Source organism: Xenopus laevis, chromosome 3L, assembly GCF_017654675.1.
Source record: "Xenopus laevis strain J_2021 chromosome 3L, Xenopus_laevis_v10.1, whole genome shotgun sequence".
NCBI lineage: Eukaryota > Metazoa > Chordata > Amphibia > Anura > Pipidae > Xenopus > Xenopus laevis.
The window spans coordinates 28,200,517-28,218,962 of NC_054375.1; the positions used below are offsets into that span (position 1 = coordinate 28,200,517).

Here is an 18,446-nt window from a genome sequence, read left to right on the forward strand (position 1 = left end):
ATTCTGTTACTTGTAGAGGTACAGGAGCTCAGAATATTAGCATAATCTTAATAATTGTGACATAGATTAGCCAGAAGAACACAATACTGTTTCATAGGTAGGTACAGTAAGCACTAATCCTGTTTACATATTATTTAAATGTCATGCAGCAAATAGCAATCCCTGAAACAAATTCTCTGTGATAGTTACAACAGCTTTGTCTATTTCAATGTCAGTGACATTCAGTGTACTATGCAATTATTATTAACTCTTCCCCCTGATTTCTTTCATTGGGTTTGACATTTATGCTCAAGGCCAAGGTTGGCTAAAAGTGGAATAATAAAATCTGTCAATTATTATCATGCGTCAGGGTGCACCAGAGTTGACTTTTCCATACCTGCAGACCCTCAGCTGTTGTTAAAAGACAAATCCCAGCACCCACCAACAGCCAGTAAAGTAGAGAAAACAAAACATTTTGGAGGATGGAAGTTACCTAGGTATGAATATATATAATATCATCATATGGCACTGTCTAAGGCAGTGGTTGATAAAGTTATTCAGTTCAAAGGATACTCAAAATTCCAACTTTAAAGGTTCATCCTTTAGTGAGAGCCCTCCCTTGCACATGAAATGAGTACGGACAGGGCCGCCGTTAGAAATCACGGAGCCCTATACAAGAAAATTTTCAGGGGCCCTCTTGGGCCCGCCCACCGTCCCCCAAGCCCCACCCCAGATCCCACCCACTCCACATCACAGTTAAAAGACCACACAGACATCAGCGCTTAAAAAGGTAACCCCCCCCCACACACAAGTTATAAAAAGCCAGGGCCCCCTATAAGTTAAAAAAAAACATTGCTGCCAGGGCCCCCCTTACAAGGAAAAAAAAAATTGGTGCCCCAAAGAACATTTTTTTAAAAAAATTGGTGCCAGGGCCCCCCTTACAAGTTAAAAAAAATTGGGGCCCCAAAGAATATTTTTTAAAAAAAACATTGGCGCCAGGGCCCCCCTTACAAGTTAAAAAAAAATTGGGGCTCCAAAGAATATTTTTTATAAAAAAAATTGGTGGCAGGGGCCTATAGAGTATTAAAATAATACATTGGGGGCCAGGGGATTAAAAAAAATAAAAAAAACACACATTGGTGTTGAGAGGAATTGAACTCATGGCTTCAGGACTTCAACTTCGCCTCCTTTGGTGAATTCGGGTCTTTTCGCCGTTTCAGGACTTCAATTTCGCCTGTTTTCGTGGCTTTGGGTCTTTTTGCCGCTTCGGGACTTCGCCTGTTTGACTTTTCTGCACTTACGCATTTCGGCTGTTCGGGACTTCGGAAGGAGGCGGCACGGCTTCGGTGCTGTCAAGGGGGGTCCGGCTCTTTCGAAGAGTTCAGCACGTCAGGGCCCCCCTTCAGGCCTGGGCCCGGTACACTTGTACCCCCTGATGGCAGCCCTGCGTACGGATTTAGGAAAACCATCAATCATTCAGTCAAAATTCCAAGAAAATCTAGGCCAATATGTATGTAACCAAGAGAGGTGTATGGAGGAGAGGCACTGTTTATTGAAATAGACTCTGCGGGGAGGGAGCAGAAAAGGGGCTCATTTGATGGCTGTGGATGGGGACTTTTGTTTGGGGGGGTAATTTTCCTTATTTAATGTGTGAAGATCCAAATTATGGAAAGATCCATTATCCAGAAAGCCCCAGGTCCAGGGCATTCTGGATAACAGGTCCCATTCCTGAATGGTACAAGTTGCCTTTTCAACCTGGATCTGTTTTACAAAGATTACAATGTTCCTTACAAAACTTAATGCTATTCAAGCAAAACAAAAATAAAAAATGTTTTTAAATATGTGCATAAGAGGCATTTGTTTTGCTTCCACACAGGCTCTAATGTACATACTATACATTTTACTAGTGCTTGATATTGTAGGTGCCCTTGGAATCGGGAAACAACATGAGCATTAAAAAGTTCCTGGGGAAAACAAATAAGGGCTCTTATTGGCTATTTGGTAGCCCTTATATGGACTGGCAGTCTAAATGAGGACTTATTTTGGCAGTACATCTGGTTTTATGCAACCAAAACTTGCCTCCAAGCCTGTCAGCTTTGAGGCCACTGGGAGCAACATCCAATGGGTTTGTGAGCTACATGTTGCTCGCAAGCCACTGGTTGTTGATGCTTTATAAATATGTGTTAATTAATAATATGTTGTACAGGCATGAAATCTATTGTCTGGAAACCATTAACCAGAAATATGACATTTCTCATAGAGTCATTATGTAAACAAGTAATTCTTAGTTTTATGAATTTGCTTTTCTCTGCAATATTTAGACAATATCATGTACTCATATGGGTCATATGGGTCTGCCAGTATACCAGAGTATTTTTCAGTGGGACCCAGGAAAGGACTTTTCCCATCAGCCCTTTATAATTTCCATCATAGGTCTATATAACACCTATTCCTTTTTAGCACTGTCTGCAATTAATTGGTGGGCCCTTGGCTTCTAGTTCTCAGGTGGGCCCCGTCCCACACTATGGGGGTTATTTAGCAAACTTGATTTTTTTTTGTGGTCAATGTTTTTTGGGCAAAAACTCATATTTTTAGAGGAAGAAAATAGAATATTTCTAGATTTATTATACCCCAAAGCTGAAAAAAGTTTGAATCCAAAAAGTCTATCTCAAAAGCCATCTCAAACCTGTTGAGGTCATGTATAAGTAAATGGGAGATATCCATTTTACAATTTGAAGATATTGTGATCTGTGCTGGGTTTCGTCCACAGATCACGATAACCAAAAAAACTAACGATTCCGTAGTCAAATCCGAAAAATTCCTGAGATTAGGGTTTTTGATTGATTTTATCAAATTTTGACATGACTTTTTCGAGTTATATTATTGATAAATAAGATAAACTCGTGGATGGGAGTTTGGTCGAGCTTGGTTTAATAAAGAAAGGAAATAATTTTGTGTTTAGTAAATAACCCCCTAAGTATACGTGATGACAACTATGTTAGCATCAAACCATATTTACAGAAAGAACATCCTGTTTTTTTTATATATTTAAAAGTGTTAGTAGCTGTAAGGCATAATGCTCCAAATTATGCCCCAGGTTCCAGATAACAGATCCCATACCTGTAATATAAAAATTATAGCCATTTCTAGCTGTTGGCCTGCTCTAGCTGTTACAGTTAGGTCCATAAATATTTGGACAGACAACTTTTTTTTCTTATTTTAGTCCTGTACATTACCACAGTGAATTTTAAATGAAACAACTCAGATGCAGTTGAACTGCAGACTTTCAGCTTTAATTCAGTGGGTTGAACAAAAAGATTGCATAAAAATGTGAGGAACTAAAGCCTTTTTTTAAAACAATCACTTCATTTCAGGGGTTCAAAAGTAATTGGACAATTGACTCAAAGGCCTTTTCATGGGCAGGTGTGGGCAATTCTTTTGTTATTTCTATCAATGAAGCAGATAACAGCCCTGGATTTGATTTGAGGGGGGGGGGGTGCTTGTATGTGGAAGATTTTGCTGTGAACAGACAACATGTGGTCAAAGGAGCTCTCCATGCAGGTGAAACAAGCCATCCTTAAGCTGCAAAAACATTAAAAAACCCATCCGAGAAATTGCTGCAATATTAGGAGTGGCAAAATCTACAGTTTGGTACATCCTGAGAAAGAAAGAAAGAAAGCACTGGTGAAGTCAGCAACGCAAAAAGAACTGTATGTCCACAGAAGACAACAGTGGTGGATGATCGCAGAATCATTTCCATGGTGAAGAGAAACCCCTTCACAACAGCCAACCAAGTGAACAACACTCTCCAGGAGGTAGGTGTATCCATATCCAAGTCTACCATACAGAGAAGACTAAATGAAAGTAAATACAGAGGGTGCACTGCAAGGTGCAAGCCACTCATAAGCTTCAAGAATAGAAAGGCTAGATTGGACTTTGCGAAAAAAAAATCTAAAAAGCTGGCTCAGTTCTGGAAAAAAGGTCTTTGGACAGATGAAACCAAGATCAACCTCTACCAGAATGATGGCAAGAAAAAAGTATGGAGAAGGCGTGGAATAGCTCATGAGCCAAAGCATACCACATCTCTATAAAACATTTGGGACACAGTGTGATGGCTTGGGCGTGCATGGCTGCCAGCGGCACTGGGACACTAGTGTTTATTCATGATGTGACACAGGACGGAAGCAGCTGAATTAATTCTGAGGTGTTCAGAGACACTGTCTGCTCAAATCCAGCTAAATGCAGTCAAATTGATTGGGAGGCGTTTCATAATACAGATGGACAATGACCAGGAGTTTATTAAAGCAAAGAAGTGGAATATTCTTGAATGGCCAAGTTAGTCACCTGATCTGAACCCAATTGAGCTGCATTTCACTTGTTGAAGACTAAACTTCAGACAGAAAGGCCCACAAACAAACTGCAGCTGAAAACATTGCAGTAAAGGCCTGGCAGAGCATTAAAAAGGAGGAAACCCCAAATTTGGTGATGTCCATGAGTTCAAGACTTAAGGCAGTCATTGCCAGCAAAGGATTTTCAACCAAGTATTGAAATGAACATTTTATTTTCAGTTTTTTAATTTGTCCAATTACTTTTGAGCCCCTGAAATGAAGTGATTGTGTTAAAAAAAGGCTTTAGTTCCTCACATTTTCATGCAATTCTTTTGTTCAACCCACTGAATTAAAGCTGGAAGTTTGCAGTTGAACTGCATCTGAATTGTTTTATTGTGGTAATGTACAGAACCAAAATCAGAAAAAAAAGTTATTTGTCCAAATATTTATGGACCTAACTGTATGGCGCAGATATATCAAAGGTCGAGGTGAATTTTTGAATGTAAAAAAACTAGAATTTCGAGCTATTTTTTGTGTACTTCGACTAGGGAATAGTCCAAATTCAATTCGAATTTGCAAAAAATTAGAAAATTTGAATATCGAAATTTATCATTTACTGTCTCGACTTCGACCATTCGCCGTCTAAAACCTGCCGAATTGCCATTTTAGCCTATGGGGGACCTCCTAGAACCTATTTGGAGACAATTGGTGGACTTTAAAAAAATCGAAGTTTTTTTTGGGAAAAACTTCAAATCGAATTTGATCGAATATGCTATTCCTTCAATTCGTACAATTATAATTCAGCCGCATATGGACCTATTCAATGTAAAACTGACCTATTCGACCCAAAAAAAACTTCAACTTAATTTCGGTTGGTCTTTTTGAATTCGAATTTCAAAGTTTTTCCAATTCGAAATTCGACCCTTGATAAATATGCCCCCTATATGTTGCCAGAAATATGAGGACATTACAGTGCATTACAGGATTTGCAGTCTTAAGCAGAAATGACAAAGACATAACCATATATATATATATATATATATATATATATATATATATATATATATATATATATATATATATATAACGGGGGGGAGCTAGGGAAAGATTTGGTCAATGTCTATTTGCACCCGCGTCACTTCGATTTCCGAAGTCGCCCGAAGTCAGACGAAGAAGGCAAATAATTCAAAAACTATAAAAAATAAAGGCCAATTGAAAAGTTGCTTAGAATTAGCCATTCTATAACATACTAAAAGTTAATGCAAACAGGAGCAGCAGTGGCAAACTCCACTGACCACCAGTAAGTTAAAAAACATAAAGTAAATTCCACTGACCCCAATGAACTGACTGCCCTATGTGCACATTCGTTAATTATTTTATTTACTGTTTATATGACCTGCTTATTACGGAGCAACATCAGCTTTTTATATTGGGATCTAGTTACTGAATTATATATAAGGGGCAGATTTATAAAGGTTCGAGTTGTGTTTTCCACGAAAATTTGAGGTTTTTTTTTGCTCAAAAATCAATTTTTTAAATTTAAAAAAACTAAAAATTTTTGAGATTTATTATACCCCGACCCTGGAAATAGCTTGAATCCAAAAATACACAATCTAAAACCTGTGGCGGCCATATAGGAGAGGTAGAGGCAGAGGTCCCTTGAACCAGGCCTGGACTGGCAATCTGTGGGTTCTGGCAAATGCCAAATTAATTTTAGGGTCCCCAGCATATCCAGAGATTGTCCTGTTTTACCAATATATGTTGAAATCGCTCATTATTCGGGCTCATGGGGCCCCCTATAACTTCTGGGCCCCCCTGCAGCTGCTGGGTCTGCTTCCTCTTTAGTTATGCCCCTGAATATCAGTGTTTTAGTCCCTCCTTCCCTGCCATGATTTCAAATGATGCAGAAAGAGTAGAACTGTTAAACAGCTGCATTTCAGCATAGAAAATGGAATTTATTCATACTTTTTGAAGAAACAGCTAACTGTGATGGATATATTAGGGGTTTCTGTGTTATGTGGGCCTCTGTACCAAATTTTGGTTTGGAAGAAGGAGTTCCCCTTTAAATTAGAAACCATTTGAGTTGTGAGTTCATTCAAGTTCATTATAAGTATAAACAAACTCTAAAATTCGACCGTTGATAAAAAAAAAAAAAAAAAACCTTTAACGTCTCCTCCATGAACTTTTCAGCAGTGGAATAACTTATGTAAATTAAAATAACTTATGTAAATATCAAGCAATTAAACACAGAGCAGCGTGACAAGACAGGTGGATAGGTAGGTTTAACTTAGGGCAAATTCTACTGCCCCAATAACTGAGTAACTTAGCACATTATTTAATTGTTTTTACTATTTATATAAACTACTACTGTCTAGATATTGGGCCCCACAGCAAGATCATTAGGCCCCTAAACTTTGGGTACAAGACATTTTTCATGAACAGTGATACAGATATAGTTCCTGGGCTCCCAGCAGTTGCAGTGTCTGTTTCCTCAATAGTTACACCCCTGATTTCCTGTACAATTGGTGGGGTTGTATCATAGTAATTGTAACTAAAAAAATACATCCAACAAGTTCAACTTTTTGTCCTAGCCAAACCTGCCTAAGGGTGGTGGCACATGGGGAGATTAAGTCGTCTGCAATAAATCTTTGCTAGTGTGGGGGGTGGTGGCACATGTGGGGGACTAATCTCACCGAAATGCCTTCCCACCGGCAAGAATGTGAATCACTGGCACAATGGCATAAGTGTCACTTTGGTTTTCCGATGTCGCCCAAAGTTGCCTTTACGTAGTGTGCCACCACCCTAATGTTTGATTGTTTGATTATCCAACACAAGGGTCGTGGGCAATCTTGTTAGTTGGAGTGGGTCAAGGGGGTGCATCGCAAGTGCATTGTGCTCTCTGCACTAGTGGAACAGAGATTCCACTGTAAATAATGGAAATGGAAATAAATTATAGTTACCAGAGGTAATTGGCCACTCACTGCCGCCTGATGCAACAATATTACATTGCCTCATGTCAGGAGTGGCCATGCATGTAGTCAAGGAAAGCAGTGGATGGAAGAGTAAGAGACATAAACTGCTTTTAATAGCAATTACATTGAGAAATAAATTTAAAATCAATGACAGTTTTCAATTAATGTATACTGGAAAGTTGCTTAAAAGGAGAAGGAAAGGCATATTTAATTAGGCACCCCCGTGCGTAGAAGAACAAAAGTTCGGCTTTTCATTCGTGAAGTAAGAAAAAGAAGGAAGCCATTTGCTACGTGGTGCCCACTGGAAGAACCCCAGGCTGGTGCAGTTTTCTGCTGATATGAGCACTGGCCCGGAGTGTCAGTTAAGTAAATAAAATCACTTGGGGGTGCCTAATTTTTGGCACCCCTAAGTAAATAGCGCCTTTTCTTCTGCTTTAAAATTTCATTTTCTTTCATTGTGCAAAAAATGTAATTTGTTGACTACAAAATTGTTAAAACATGTTCAAAGAATAATTTTTTCTATACCTATAGGTAACTTTTAATGTACATTCATATTTTAAAAAGTAGTTTTTTAAGTGTTTACAAACATAGATTTAATATTTTTGCCAAAATCAGTTGGGATGTGTGCTTCATCTTACCAAATGCAGTCTTGTATGTCAAGTTTATGTGACACTATGATGATTTAAAGAGTCTCTTCTGTGCAAGGAACGTCTTTAAATAGCTTTCCCTGACTTGGCAATGGAAATGTGACTTCATGCTTCGTGTGCAAGCCCTTTGCTCCTCGTGTGTTTCCTGTACATTCTCATAATGCAATGTTAGAATTCCAAGTGGCCCAGCTGAGAGGGCCAAGGTCCCAGATTGCATAACATCTGTTGATGTTCCCAGAGCTACAGATAATTAGTATCACATATTTATAAAGAATTGATATATTCTGTAGCATTGTATAATAAATGGGTGAATACATTGAACATATAGAGTACATCAGGTCTAGACTGGGATTTAAAATAGGCCCTGGCATTTGAAGTACATAGGTCCAAACAGCCCCCACCAGCCTAATTAAATAGGGACTGTCTGGGCAACATGCTGCTCCTAAAATTGTGTCACCCAAGGCCCCTCCTAGCAATCCTAGCCTGGTTCTGGTGGGTGCAGGCAGGAGAAGAGGCTAATGCCCATGTAAGGGGCTGATTTAAAGCTTGAGTATTTCAGCAGGCCGGTTTCAGCCCCCGAGTGGCAATAGCCTGTGGGACCAGGCTTATACAAAACAAGTCCAAAAATGCAATGTTGCCAAAGAACGGATCTCTCCCCGATATGCCCACCTTGAGGTGGGCAATATTGAACTGATTCGATTGTGGGCCCTAGGGCCCAATGATCGGATCATAATGCAGGAGTACGGGTGGTCGAATCGTAGGACAGGGTTTTTAACCCTGCCCGATCGACATCTGGGCCACTTTCGGACAGATATTTATCGGGGAAGCCCCTACACACGGGCAAATAAGCTGCCGACTCGCTCTGTTTGCAGCTTTTATTTGCCCGTGTATGGCCAACTTTAGGCTAACTTAAATTTGTGTGTTTAGTCTCAGTGACCTTCCTCAGAAGAGTATGGCAAAAAAAACAAAAAAAAAACACATAACATTGCTATGTATCACTGCCCAGAATAATCAATGCATATTAGCAGTTTGCATGGTGCAACAGCAATCTATCTTGGAAGACCAAACACAGGTTAGAAGCCTCAAATATCCTGTAACAAACTTGAGGGTCCATAGAGAATCTGTACAAGTCTCAAATCACCAACAGTGAAGCACAGGAGTCCTTGTTTCCCACACAATCTCTTCACCAAGTCTCCCTGTTACTGTTTTCATTCCCCAGTTGGCCCCACCTCCCAGCAAGTACCTATTGTTCCCAGGTAGGTATGCTGGAGCCTGTGGGGGTAGATTTTGATTATCTGACCCGTCTTGCTTTCACGGAAGCCTGTGCTGGTCATAAAGAAAATCCGATGAATTTCTTTACAGTTCCCCACAGATCCATTGCAGGTACCCCCAAGCCAGAATTTTTTTTGTTAAAAATACATTAGGATGCATTCTTTTTACATGTGCAAAGTGATAAATATCAGTGTAAATGTACATTTTTTATCAGTGTTTATCCAGAATTCCAGAATAACGTGCATGTGCCAGTCCTAAAGGTGAGGGTGCCCAAGGCAAGCCCACACCTCAATTGCTAACAACCCCCACCCATTGTTATCTGTATCCCCTACAGCCAGAAAGCAGAAAAGATTTGACAACTGGATTTACAAATGGGCCGAAACTAAGGAAAGGCAGAAGAGGTACATTCCCAGCACCCCCCACCATTGCATCCTAGACACATGCCTCTTCTGTCTACCAATAGTTCTGGCTCTAATGTGATAGTTCTTTGGAGCTTATGAATGTTGTTTCATTTTATCTCTGGGAGTAGCATGGCAGCTACTGATAATATTTATAAATAGACATGCATATAAATAAGGCTCGCTACACAGAATAAACTATGCATGTATTAAAATGGCATCAATTAAACAATTAGCACAGTTAAATCAACTTATAATAATAATTAAAATGTTTCACAATACTTATAAATATTCCGTAGTACGTGTTACTACTGTTTTGCCTCCAACTGTCTCTGAAATTCAGTAGTACAGCTGCTGTTACTCTCCACGCTGGCCCATCTTTTGAATAAGCTCACTCAAGGTTCTTTGCAATTTACGGTCATTGAATATTTTTAGTGGTTTCTGAGATATTGGTAATTTTAGACTGCTAATATCTGCTTAACAGCTCTCTTTGAAGGTCAGAGTATGTATGCATGTATACCTTTATTTGTAAAGCATTATTGAGGAGCTGCAATGCTCAAAAAGGTAGATTTTTCATTTTTTCTTGAAGAGATTAAGAGCACTCCTTACAGAGGAATTTAGGGAGGAATTGCAGAGGTCAGGCTAGGGCCACACAAGGGCCTAAATCAGCTAGCTGAAATATGTTGGATAAATTCAGCCCTACTGTGGGCAATAGCTTCTCTCTCTTCCGCATCCCGAAGTGTTAAATCGGAAGCAGCGAGAACAGACTCGGCAGATTTTGCCAAAGAACCGCAAGTCTGCAAAATTCTCCGAAATTCGTCTAAATCTATTTGCGTTGCTTACAATTCAACACTTCTGAATGCAGAAGGGAGAGGAGGCTACTGTCTTGTGGAATAGCTGAAATTAGCCAGTGTATTTCAGTTAGCTGATTTCGGTCCCTGTGTGGCCTTAGCCTTAGGAGCAGCAAGATAGGAAGGTTTATGATGACAGGTGACAGTGGATGTGGATGGTGTAGAGAGAAGGTGGCTCTAAGAGGAGTGGTGAAGAAGGTCATGAACTTACAGCGTGACAAGTGGAGAAATGTAGTGAGGAGCAGAGGAGTAAAGGGTTTTAAATGTTAGCAGAAGGATTTTATATGCTATACTTTGCTTAGCAGGTAGCCATGCAAAGGATCTTAATTGGGGTTAGGTTCCCACTTATGAAAGAGAGCAGAATGATCCTAGTAGCAGAGTTTGCTATAGTCCAAGTGGGATTCTATAAGGGCATGGATAAGTGTTTTAGCTGTTATTTGAGAAAGAAAGTGGATCTTGGATATATTGCAGAGTAAGAAGTGTCAGGTTTTGGCAGTAGTATTAATAAGTTTAGAGAAGGTGAGAGATGGTCAAAATTGAGCCCCAGGCAGCTTGCTGAATTAACAGGTTTAGGTGGAAAGACCATGAGCTCAGTTACAGCCAGGTTGTGTTTGAGGTGGTGTTGGTTCATCCATGAGGAGATAGCTAGTTGGCAGTTGCGATCTGGGTCTGAGCGTCAGTAGTTAGTGAAGGGGTGTCATAATATATCTGGATGTCATCAGCATACAAGTGATACTTAAGGCCGAATGAAGATATAAGGAGAACAGCACAGTGGGCTGAGGCACCTCCACACTTTCTATCAGGGTCGGACTGGGCAGGCGGGGCACCTGGAAAAAACCCGGTGGGCTCCCGGCTGTCGTGGGCCCCGCTGGCCCAGTCCCTGCTTCCTGTATACTTTTCCGGCCGCAGGTAATGGCCAATACACAGTGTGCACATGCGTGCATGTGCGATAGCTCAGTGAGGGACCCGTTGGCAGGGGACCTGGAGAGGAGCCCTGCAACAGCAGCCCTGGTGGGCCCCCAGGCCCCCCAGTCCGACCCTGCTTTCTATGCACTTTTTGTATAGTTAATTAATCTTAGGGTTGGGGTCTCTTGGTGACTTTCAGACAGAGCCAAAAGTCTGGTATTAACAGTGAAAAATAAAAAATATCACAGAAACTGCTTAAAAGAAGAACATTTATTTAAAATGCAAAATTCTAAGAGAAGAACTCTGGACTGGAAAAAAATGGCAATGTTGTACTCAGCAGTACCCTGGGCTGGTGTATACTGAGATAGCAGGTAAGTGACTAGAACCAGTATGGGTTGCTGTTAAAACTGTTTTATATTATTATGGTAGTGTATCTATCAGTACAGATGAATGTGGTGTTTTTACTTTATTTTATATTACGGGGAGCTAAAGGGTTTTCTTAGTAATTATTCACAAACTTATCTTATTTTAAAAAGAGCTTTTCTGAAAAAGCTTTAATAATATTAAAGGCTTTAATACAGGGTTTGTGGCCCAGGGTTTAATAATCTCCTACATAGGTGCTCTGAGTCTTAGTACTGTCAGATCTTGTTGTTAGGCTCTGGAGTGACAGAGCAGTGAGTTCAGACATCCAGCATAGGTAACTAAAAGTTATTCTGAACCCACAAAGAAATATTTTCCATTTCCATATTTTCCCCTGCAACACTTAGGGGAATATAAATAGTTTCTCACTCATAGACATATACTAAAATTGCATATCAGACTGTACTCCCTCTGGGCCCCTCCTAGCAACTGCGGTTACTGTTGTCTCTATAGGATCTACTCCCTGGATACTGGCAGTTGTAGTTCTGCAAAAGCTGGAGTGTTGCAGGTCCAATCTCCATATTAGAACATACTGATGGCGTTCAGGTTAACATTGCAGAGTTTATGACATGCATGAATGAAAGAGAATGAGCTTCATAAATACTTTACATGAATGGGGAATTGCTATGATATGCTGACCCAAGAAGAAAGATTGCAGAGACAGGCAGCACCCACTCTCTCCCTTGTAATCAATGACACCCAGCTACAGCTCACTGCAAAGAATGGGTGTGGGCCAGGGGCAAACTCAGCACTGATAATACAACACAGTCAGGATATCAGGGAAGAGAAAGGAGGAGGCAGAATACTGCTGGCATGATAAAGCCTGCTAATTCAATGTGACTAGTTCCCGGTGAAATAAAAGGGGCCATCGTTACCCTTTCTCTGCAACAGAGGGAGCTGTAGGATGCTCAGCCGTTCTTTGCTCTCGTCTTCCTAATCTGTGTAATAAATAGATAGAAGGCCACAGAGCATGCTGTGGTTTTATGTTTTGATAGAATTGTTGAATGATTACATACATGCAACTGACTACAACTGCTGGCATTAAACATTTCATTAACACACAACAAACATATGTTAATTTCACAGTGATGCAGCTGGCTGGGGTCAGCAGGTGGAACTGCTTGGGCCTTGTATGGGGTGGGCATAATGTCACCCACACGGGAGGAGATTTAGCACAGGCAACAAACATCCCATCTGCCAATCCATCCAAGTATGGACTTTGGCAAGGGAATGTGGCTGTGGGATAGCAGGTATAGTAGGGAGAGATGGTGTCTATAGAAGTAGTGGGATAATAGCCTCTGGGAAGGGACTGTGGCTGTGGGATAGAAGGTATAGTAGGGAGAGATGGTGCCTATAGTAGTAGTGGGATAATCGTTACCCTTTCTCTGCAACAGAGGGAGCTGTAGGATGCTCAGCCGTTCTTTGCTCTCGTCTTCCTAATCTGTGTAATAAATAGATAGAAGGCCACAGAGCATGCTGTGGTTTTATGTTTTGATAGAATTGTTGAATGATTACATACATGCAACTGACTACAACTGCTGGCATTAAACATTTCATTAACACACAACAAACATATGTTAATTTCACAGTGATGCAGCTGGCTGGGGTCAGCAGGTGGAACTGCTTGGGCCTTGTATGGGGTGGGCATAATGTCACCCACACGGGAGGAGATTTAGCACAGGCAACAAACATCCCATCTGCCAATCCATCCAAGTATGGACTTTGGCAAGGGAATGTGGCTGTGGGATAGCAGGTATAGTAGGGAGAGATGGTGTCTATAGAAGTAGTGGGATAATAGCCTCTGGGAAGGGACTGTGGCTGTGGGATAGAAGGTATAGTAGGGAGAGATGGTGCCTATAGTAGTAGTGGGATAATAGCCTCTGTGAAGGGACTGTGGCTGCAGGGCTGGATTTACGTAGCTGGCGCCCCTAGGCCTGCTGTCTTTCGCTGCCCCCTATCCCTCCATTTTAATCGCTCAAATTTTCATTATCAGGAGCAATGGGGATTGGCACATGGGAAATTAAGAAAACTATTGTACCTCCTGTGCATCCCCAGTGTTTTTGAAACAATGTGAGCGTGGTTGGGTAGCATGCTGCCCCCTAAAATCCTGCTGCCCTAGGCCCGGGCCTTGGTGGCCTCTCCACAAATCCAGGCCTGATATCAGGTATAGTAGGGAGAGATGGTGCCTATAGTAGCAGTGGGATAATAGTCTCTGGGAAGGGACTGTGGCTGTGGGATAGCAGGAATAGTAGAGAGAGATGGTGCCTATAGTAGTAAAGAGATAATAGCCTCTTGGAAGGGACTTTGACTGTGGGATAGCAGGTATAGTAGGGGGAGATGGGGAGATAGGGGGATAGCAGGTATAGTAGGGAGAGATGGTGCCTATAGTAGCAGTGGGATAATAGTCTCTGGGAAGGGACTGTGGCTGTGGGATAGCAGGTATAGTAGGGAGAGATGGTGCCTATAGTAGCCTTCTGGGAAGGGACTGTGGCTGTGGGAAGTAGATATTGTAGGTAGAGGAGTAAAGTTAAATTCATTACATTGCAAACAAAGTTCATAACTTTCACTTCAGCCCCTGCTTAGGAGTCACAAGAGCTGGTTATTATGAAGGTTTTGGTCCTCTTTAAATTAGTGCACCGTCTTTCTATAGACCTTTGTGAGTGCTTCATACAGAGCTAGACCCTTGTTCTTTTTCTGAATGTCATGTTTAAGAATGCTGGGAGGTGGATTGTAGCAACAGTTGTTTGAGCCAAGGGTAAGGACTACTCAACCGTGGTGCAGGATAAGACTGCATCCTACCACAATACAGTTGATAATAAAAATGCAATTTAAAGGGGTGGTTCATCTTTAAGGTAACTTTTATTATGTTATAGAACGGCAAATTCTAAGCAACTTTTCAATTGGTCTTCATTATTTTTTTTTTATAGTTTTATAGTTATTTGCCTTTTTCTTCTGACTCTTTGCAGCTTTCAAATGGTTGTCGCTGACTCCCTTCTAAAAAACAAATGCTCTGTAAGGCTTCATGTATTGTTATTGTTACTTTTTGTTACTGATCCTTCTATTCAGGCCTCTCCTATTCATATTCCAGTCTCTTTTTCAAATCAGTGCATGGTTGCTAGGGTAATTTGGACCCTAGCTAACAGATGGCTGGAATTGCGAACTGGAAAGCTGCTGAATAAAAAGCTAAATAACTCAAAAACCACAAAAAACAGAAAATGAAAACCAGTTGCAAACTGTCTCGGAATATCACTCTCTACATCATACTAAAAGTTAATAGAAAGGTGAACAACTCCTTTAAAGTATAAGTTGTATTTCTGCAAAGTACTGCATATACTACAGATAGTTGCAAGAGAAGACACTCTGCTGCCGCCTTTTGGTAAAGTTCTTATGTTCTCATGTTGCAGTTGCAAGACAAGAGTTATTATGTAAATTAAATTGAATTATAATATAAAACTCTACTGACTTTACTGTTGCCTTTTATTTTCTGTTTTTAGACATTTACTTAGCAATAATTGCCCTTTAAACAAAGTATTTTCCAATCATGTAAATGATCTATAGCTGGCATTTATGTGTGCATCTGCATGCTGTCACATTGCCATGACAGTGTAATTTGAGCAGAGCTCTATAGCTACGGAATCTTTTATCATGTTACAGATAATTTGCTGCTCCAATGTAACCCAACCTCCCTCTGCCTGACTTTACCTATTGCAGTGGCTGCCTGAGACTTAACAGCAGAAACAAGTGTCAACTTTCTGCCTCCACCCTTAGCCTTGTGCTGTCAGACAGAGCCCAAATGTAAAGAGGCTTTACTGCTATATATTGCTTGTGGCAACTCCTACGTGCTGGTGCTTACTTACTAACTCACACCCCATTCACTTGTACCTATGAAAACTAGGCTATGCTGCAAAAGAGCAGGAATGATTTTAGTTTATTATATCCTGCTGACGTGTTTCATTATCACTGGTGCTAATTATTCAGAGTAGATGTCAGATTGATGTAACAGACTTGCATTCTTGCATGCTATTAGGATGAGTTACTGAATTTTCTAATGCTTTTTCCTTTATTTCACTATTACTTAAAAGAGAAGGAAACCCCCATCCTGTGTTTTTAACTGACCTTCTCTGTGGAGGACCCTTTGTTCTTAACCACATTGGTGCCTGACCCTTAAAGTCCCTGGTGAACTAAACCTAAAAATGAATATGGCTAGAAATGCCATATTGTATATAATGAACTTATTGCACCAGCCTAAAGTTTCAGCTTGTCAATAGCAGCAATGATCCAGGACTTCAAACTTGTCACAGGGGGTTTCCATCTTGGAAAGTGCATGTGACACTCACATGCTCAGTGGGCTCTGAGCAGCTGTTGAGAAGTTAATCTTAGGGGTCGTTGCAAATTATTAAGCAGAAAGAGGTGGGGGTGTAATATAAGCTGATGCTACAGGGCTGATTATTAAATTCTGATGCTAGTTGCACTGGTTTCTCTGCTACCATGTAGTAATTATCTATATTAATTACTAATCAGCCTTATGGTATATTGTGACATTTATAGTCTGTGTACTGTATAAATTGAGTTGGTCCCTAACAGGGCCGGACTGGGAGTAAAAAGCAGCCCGGGCAAAATAATCAAAGCAGCCCACATGTAAAAACACTATGTTTTGTACTCATCCACACATACAGTATATTGGGGTAAAACTGCAAAAATGGTTATAGGTGATGTGCATAAAGGGCTGCCTTTCTCGCTTAACTGTAATTAATGTCAAATATTACCGTAATTAATTATTATTATTACATTATAGTACAGTAAAACATTATTTAACGGCACCACATAAATCTAGTGTGTCTATATTAACCACTTTGTTGATTTGCCATTTATTATAAGCCTTAAACATTTTATTTAAAAATTACAAGGATTCAATAGTTCACCATTATAGTATGGGGTATATTACTTCTTATAATATGCAAGTGATACGTGATATGCAAGTGATACAATCTGGACTGTTGAGGGGGGGGGTTTGGGGAGTTCTAGTTCAACAAGTGCTTTGTTTTTTCAGTTTAACTGTTTATTGCTAATAATGTTTCGTGCAGCACAGGTACCAGCCACAATCTGGACTGTTGAGGGGGGGGGGGGGTTCGGGAGTTCTAGTTCAACGAGTGCTTTGTTTTTTGGTTTAATGATTATTAAACCAAAAAAGAAAGCACTCGCTGAACTAGAACTCACCAAGTTCCCCCCCCCCAACAGTCCAGATTGTGGCTGGTACCTGCGCTGCACGAAACATTATTAGCAATAAACAGTTAAACTGAAAAACAAAGCACTTGTTGAACTAGAGCTCCTCAAACCCCCCCCCCTCAACAGTCAAGATTGTATCAGATTGTGGCTAGTACCTGCGCAACACAAAATATTTTTAGCAATAAAGTCAGTGATCCCTCTCCCAGGCTCCCTTCCCATGTCTATAGCTTTAACCTCCCCTACTGAACAGTACCTCTTCCCAGGAGCTCACATGCCGACGGATTACAATGCAGAGAGGCGACGAGTCACATGATGAGCTGTGACGCTCCTATTCAAGCACACAGTCCAGCCAAGCACACAGTCCAGGGGGAGGGGGGCGTGCTGTCACAGAGCAGAGCAGCAGAGTCTCTCTCTCTCCTAATTATACAGGCAACCGAGCGGTTCAAGCTGGGCCGCATTTAACTCTGTCCTGCCCTATTGGTCTGCCGTTTTTTTTACTCTTGCCTTCATTCAAGGCAACGGAGGGGGAAAAACACAACTTATCTCTCTGTTCAAGAGCGGCCCACTTGAACAGGAAATAGAGCGGCCCCACGGGCAATTGCCCGAGTTCACAGGTTGCCAGTCCGGGCCTGGTCCCTAAGCTCAGTAAGTGACAGCAGCACAGAGCATGTGCAGTGAATCAGCAGAAAAGAAGATGGGGAGCAACTGGGGCATCTTTGGAGGCACAAATCTTCCCTGCTAAAGGGCTATGGTTGCCTTGTGCTGGTACAGAAGCCCAAAATATTACTTCTTTAGTTAAGCTTTAGTTCTCTTTTAATGATTCTGTGACTGAAGAGTTGCGCTCCAGGATTGGTAACAGTCAGATCCAGTTTCTGGCCTTTTGGCTAAGATCAAGTGTAGTATCTGTTCTTATCAGTGGAGGGGTACATCCTAGCTAAGGGATGTACATCAGGTACTCTTCCCTGGTGAGGCAGAGAAACAGTCCTCTGGCCAAAGGCCTGAATATGATTGAGCCCAAGTTGGGCCCCAGGCATTACAAACCTAGGGTTCAAGAGAATCACTTGGTGAAGCAGGGCACCAAGGCACTGGCACTTTGAGCACTTAGCACTTTTTATATGCAAGTTGCTCTTTACCCCAGCCTTTTGGCCTCAGGTGTATAGAAATGTTTAAAACATATGAGGATGGGGATGCACACAGCCTGTACTCAGGGTTGGACTGGAACACCTGGAAAAACCCAGTGGGCCACAGCTCTCAAGGGCCCGACCTCCCTACCTGACCCCTGTTGCTGCTGTGAGAAGAAAAAGGTACGTGGGAGGTGGGGGGGTGTAGGTGGTGGTAGAAGGAAGAAGAGTCTGAAGATTTTGGTTCTCTTTACATCTTATAGCCAGACGAACCAGACATTTTGGCCTTTTTTAAGGCTAGGTCATGCACCCTTTTGCACTGTGTT

At 41.2% G+C, this 18,446-nt stretch overlaps 1 long non-coding RNA gene and 1 pseudogene across 1 annotated transcript in view; one reads left to right on the plus strand and one right to left on the minus strand.

Annotated features, from left to right (window-relative positions):
- Positions 1–17,645, minus strand: part of LOC108710837 — a 41,761-nt gene extending 24,116 nt beyond the window's left edge. The window contains exons 1-2 of the long non-coding RNA XR_005966232.1: positions 17,253–17,645; positions 1,115–1,423 (exon numbers count right to left, since the gene is read on the minus strand). This is a non-coding gene — a long non-coding RNA (uncharacterized LOC108710837). The remainder of the gene's footprint in view (positions 1–1,114; positions 1,424–17,252) is intronic.
- A 219-nt stretch (positions 17,646–17,864) lies between these two features.
- LOC121401741 lies at positions 17,865–17,960 on the plus strand (annotated as a pseudogene).
- The last annotated feature ends 486 nt before the right edge of the window (positions 17,961–18,446 follow it).